This window comes from Dipodomys ordii, unplaced genomic scaffold, assembly GCF_000151885.1.
Source record: "Dipodomys ordii isolate 6190 unplaced genomic scaffold, Dord_2.0 Scaffold65, whole genome shotgun sequence".
Classification (NCBI taxonomy): domain Eukaryota; kingdom Metazoa; phylum Chordata; class Mammalia; order Rodentia; family Heteromyidae; genus Dipodomys; species Dipodomys ordii.
The window spans coordinates 7,368,025-7,374,024 of NW_012267281.1; the positions used below are offsets into that span (position 1 = coordinate 7,368,025).

General features: G+C 36.7%; 1 protein-coding gene across 1 annotated transcript in view; it reads right to left on the minus strand.

Moving 5' to 3' along the window:
* Rap2a (RAP2A, member of RAS oncogene family) overlaps positions 1 to 6,000 on the minus strand; it is a 33,593-nt gene that overhangs the window by 22,956 nt on the left and 4,637 nt on the right. The gene's annotated exons all lie outside the window — the stretch shown is intronic.

The window sequence follows — 6,000 nt, forward strand, 5'->3', positions numbered from 1 at the left end:
AAACTGAAGAGAAAAAGCAATGGAAATGTAATACTAGACTAGGCTTATAATTTGTCAATGTACAATAATGCAAGAGAGTCTAATTCCTAAGAAATTACACGCCTTATAGTCAGATAAATGTTTGGGTTTCATGTCCATTTCTGCAATTGTTGTTTTAAGCTTAGTTGTTATTTTTAGAATTTCTATGTAAAGAAACATTTTATACTCATTTTCTCATTATTTTAGTTTGTCCATATTCAACATGAAGAAATTAAAATGTAGAGAATATTAACTTGCTCCTAATTCTATAGCTAATAAATGCTGGAGTTCAGCTTTAACCACAACACTATCTTCACAGATGAGAAGATCAGTATGAACAATAAAATTCTGTATTTCAAGCATATATATCTTGAGTTCACTGAAACTGAAAAATGGACATACTTAACAAATTCTACAAGCAATTATACAGAAAAACAGACATCGAGTGAAGAAAACACTAATAAGTATTGAATAATATGATGTAGGAATTCTACATTTGAATGATTATATTTAAAGGAATGGCAAGAATGAGCAATAATATTGTTAAATGTCTTAAGATTTGCAATGTTCTCCAGAGTAAATTTACTAAGTGACTTGAGATATCTATAACTATGGTTGTCTTCATTGCTTTTACTGTCTTCATTTTACGAATCAATACCATTCTGGACCAATGTAACAGATCTGCTCAAACCAGTAGCTTCCAACTAGATGTAGCAGTGTGGACAAAAATCTTGAGTATTAACTACTAGCTGAATATCCCTTATCTGAAATGTTTGGGACAAGTATTTCTGATGGCAGATTTTGGATATTTATATATATGCAGTAAAGTATCTTATGGATAGAATCCAACCTAAACATAAAATTTATTTATGTTTTACATGCAACTTACACAGTCTGAAGGTAATTTTACACAAGATTTTTAACACACGAGTGTTATGCAATTTTTTATTTATGGCATCATGTTGGTTCTCAGAGTTTCAGATTTGGGATTGTTTTGGATTCCAAGTTTTTAGACTGGAATACTTAACTCACATGTATCCCATACCCTCCTCTGAGTTTCCAAAAGGTAAGAAGCATCTTTCCTTACTAGAATGACCAAGATTACAGCAAAAATACAAAATGCTATCTTGTTCCATGCAAAATAAGAAAATTATCCTTGAAAAACAATCTCTTCATGTACTTGATTTTATATAATAATTCTTGTTTAGAAATAGGTATAAATGTATAACATACTTTAATGTACCATATGTAACTTAGATTCACACAGCAATTAAACCATTTAGGTGTTACTGCTACTAGAAAATGATAGCAAATAAAGACTACAACTTTGTAATTTGGCTCTTCCTGTTAACTGTCATCTAGAAACATGTTTATCAGTTTTCTATCTCTTCCTTAATGTTTATTAGCTACCCGACTTTTCCTAAAAGATAATAGAAAGTCAACACTATGCACTTATGGTGGCCTCAATATTTCTCATTCAGTGGGCAGTCATGTCACTTTTCGAATTATTTGTTCTTCTTGCCAGAGTATTTATCAATATGCAAGGAGAGCTGATATCTTTTATTCAGGTGTAGAATGGTTGGCTATTTACTTTTGGCCCCTTCCACTCAAAAAATCATAATGGTTGATCTGATTACAGATTTTATTGATCATTATCTAATATAACTAGGCCAGGCTTCAAGGTCACAAGATGCTGACTTTTTTAAGGCTTCTTTTTAAATGTTGTCCCTTTTCCTAATCACCTCAGCTAGAAAGATAAGTGCTCTCAGAATAGTAAGAACTAAAGAAAGCTTACCACCATCCACAAAGTGAATCTCATTTAAAACTTCCAATACTCAGATGGCAGAAAAAAACTACTATAATGTTCTAACTTTAGAAAGCAGCAAAAACAGAAACCTTCTCTTTCAGGAAAACTTTGGATTATAAAAGAAGATTCACTATACTCGTTATAAAGTTCTAGTTCTGCAACAGGAGTAAATCCTAGATGTACTGTGCAGCATGGTGCCTCTATTGAGGAATACAGTATTATATTCCTAAAATGTTTCTAAGACAACAGATCTTACGTTAAATGTTCTTCTCATACAAAAAATAAAGAATCAGAACAAGGCAAAATGTTTAGAAGTGACATACAGGTCTATCTACAGCACTGAATGTGGTGATAGTTTCATGTGTGTATGCTTATCTCCAAACAAATCAAATGGCACAAATTTTTATACTTGTGGTGCTGAGGATCCAACTCAAGGCCTCACTCATGATAAACTCTATCATTAGCTAGCTAATAATAATGTTCTGTATGTGACAAAAAGTTATGAAAAAGTTCGTTCTTAGAATCATTTTCAAAGTTATTTTTTACATTTTAATCATCTGAATTCCTGTATTAAAAAAAAGGGACAAGTGTATTTATTTCTCTTTTTTCTAACTAGTGATATCATTGGCCTTATACTGTCAGTGATTTCAATACTAAAATCTTGTTTTGTAATCATAATTCTCATAGCTTTCAAATCTCAGTCTGTATTTAAATTGACACAGGTCTTACCATTAACCTTTTCTCCATAGTTAAATTATGTTTGTCAGAATTTAGTCATCAACTTTTATGACATTTATTAATATTAAGAAAGTGACTCATGGTTGTTAGGCTGAACATCCTGCAAGCCCAGCTCTGGAGAAGTTCTTGGATTCCTGGAAGGAGGTGTGTGTGAGGGCAGGAGATAGCAAAGCGCCAGAAGTTTCACTTCGGTGGCACAAACATCATATAGTTTATTCTCTGGTTGTGTGACTCAGCACTAATTGGTCACGGGCCAGAGATCAATATGAAGCAATCGGTGGCATGCTTCATTCAGTCTTGATCTTAGGTGGTTTGTTTTTGGCAACTTACTGAGAAGAGAAGGAGAAATCAGCTGGATCACTTGTAAGACATAAAAATAATAATCACTTTGTAAAAATCTGTAACTTTTACTTAGTTCCATTGAACATCTTTTCTCCTCATGCCCCCTGTCTAGCATAGTGCACTATATGATTATTATACTATTTATGCAATATATCTGCACTGTTTACTCATCTGCACATTAACTCTTGCGTTCTTGGGTATACTCACTTGTTTCTAATTCCTATTTCGAACCATATCCATTTATTTCTACCCTCTAAACCTTACCCGGTCTGTTCATCTACAATCTCAATCTATACTATGCACATGATTCTGGATCCTTATATCCATATAGAAAACTGGCCTTCGAGGCTTTATTCAAATATTCAAATTACTTGTTAGATGTAGCTATCTCTGAATCATTATCATCCCCAAACTGAAATGATCTTTCCCACCTATTCCTCTATTATCCCATTCACCCAATGTTCCAAACGTCAGTTATTTCTGACCTTTTCCTCTCACTCTCCCACTGCAGGGATGAATCTATCCCTTAAAACATTACTCTCACCCATTTTTTTTTTTTTTTTTTTGTCGGTCCTGGGGCTTCAACTCTGAGCCTGGAGGTTGTCCCTGCACTCTTCAGCTCAAGGTGAGCACTTGAGCCACAGCGCCACTTCTTGTTTTCTAGTAGTTTATTGGAGATAAGAATCTCATGGACTTTCATGCCCAGGCTGGCTTTGAACTGTGATCCTCAGATCTCAGCCTCCTGAGTAGCTAGGATTACAGGTGTGAGCCACCAGCACCTGGCTCACCTCTCTTTTCTTTACCCAAGACTCCAAACTAAATCAGAATCTTTATACCTCATATAAATACAGAATATACCTCAAATAAATACATATAAATATAAATGTCAACATTTACAACTACTTACAACATTTACAATACTTACAACTATTCCTCCTTACAAAACAGTGGTCTATTATCATCAGTCTATGCATCATACCATCTCCATATTACTGTAGCTGTAGTATTTTGATTATAGCCCTTGACTACCAGATCAAGTCCAAAGTTTTTAACTTTCTGTAACTAACTCTTCAAATTTTTTTCACTTTACCTCGCTTCTCTCACTTTTATATAAATTTCTAATCTAGCCAATCCAGTCTGGTTAACCTCTAAAAATTATATTCTCTGCAATACTCATGCCATTTCCTCCATCTGAAAGACATCACACACCTGGTTAGTTATGGTTCCTCTTTAATTTTACCTTTTCCCTCACTGGCACAGCTGTAAGCATTCTCAAAAAGAGAGAGAGCTGCAAAGTAGATTTTCCCTTTTGTCTGCAAAGTCAACTTGAAACATTCCCATGCTTGGGGACAGAGTCCAAATGACAGTACAAATACTATACTTTCTGAATATTCCCATTTCAGCCTATTATTCATTTGTTATTTTCTACATGTTTATTATTCCTACATATTTATTATTTCCTTCTTGTTGGGAGCTACATGGGCCAACAGGGCATGGAGTTTATTAAGACTGACTGCACAGGAATCATTATACCAACAAGTAATGGTTGATGAGGCCTACAGACAGAAGGAGGAGACTAAAGCACCCTCATGTTGGGTTTGTCTGGAGGGCAGAGGTGCAGCTGGAAGTTAGTCCAGCACGAGAGGACAGGAATGGGTTCACTTTGGGAAGAGGCATGGGATTGATTCCCCATGGTAGGAGGATAATCTTTTAAGCAGGTGTGAAGGAATGAGTAGGAATGAACTCTGAGAACCCAGAGAAAGGCACTTTCAAGGAAGTAAAATGAGGACTTCAAAGGCAGGGACCTACAACAGTAAGTAGGCCAGGCTTTGAAGGTCATGCTGAAGGTTGCTAGGCTTTTCCTAGCAAGCCTTGAACAGCATGTTCTAAGACACTAGAAGCCAGGACCATGGGATATGTAAGAAAGAAAGAAGCAAAGAAAGAATTCTAGTTTGATTATGATGGAAACCTTTTCTGTACCTCTACCAGTCTTCTTTGTAGATGTGTCCTTAATCAAAGTCAGGTAAAAAAAATATGAATTTTTACATTAATCCACTTGGCTTTGACACAAGATACTGTGTGTGTATATGCGTGTACATAACTAAAAATACTAAAGGAAGTATGTACCAGTTTTAAATTTGTGAGAACACAGCTATACAGAAGGATGGGATTTGAGGCTAGTGGTTCAAAGCTGGCCTGTCAGGAAAGTCTGTGACTCTTATCCCCAACAGACTGTCCAAAAAGCTGTAAGTGGAACTGTGGCTCAAGTGGTAGAACGCTTCCTTTGAGCAAAAGAAGTTCAGGGACAGTCCCCAGGCCCCAAGTTCAAGCTCCAGGAGTAGTGCGCGCACTTAGACACATGCGTAAACACACACACACAAAGGAACAAAAAAAAGCTAACAAAAAGCTCCATTTTCTGTTTGGTTATACTTTAGTGTTATGCTTAAGTTAGGGTGCAAAAGTTATTAATATTAGAAAGGACAAGCGGGTGCCGCTGGCTCATACCTATAATCCTAGCTACTCAGGAGGCTGAGATCTAAGGGCTGTGGTTTGAAGCCAGCCTGGGCAGAAAAGCTAGTGAGACTCTTACCTCTAATTAATCACAGAAAAAGCTGGAAGTGGTGCTGTGGCTCAAGTGGTAGATGGCTAATCTTGGGTAAAAAGGAGCTCAGGAACAGTGCCCAGGCTCAGAGTTCCAGCCCCAGAATTGGCAAAAAAGAAAAAAAAAAGGCTAGGGCTAGGAGGGTGGCTCAGTGGTAGAGGACTTGCCTTGCATGCATGAGGCCCTGAGTTTGCTTCCTCAGCACCACATACACAGAAAAAGCCAGAAGTGGGTGTTGTGGCTCAAGTGGTAAAGTGCTAGCCTTGAGCTGAAGAGCTAAGGGACAGTACCCAGACCCAGAGTTCAAGCTCTATCACCCACCAAAAAAGAAAAAGAAAGAAAGAAAGAAAGAAAACGAATGAAAGAAAGAGAGGGAGAGAGAGAGGGAGGGAGGGAGGAAAGAAAGAAAGAAAGGAAGGAAGGAAGGAAGGAAGGAAGGAAGGAAAGAAGGAAGGAAGAAGGAAGGAAGGAAGGAAGGAAGGAAGGAAAGAAG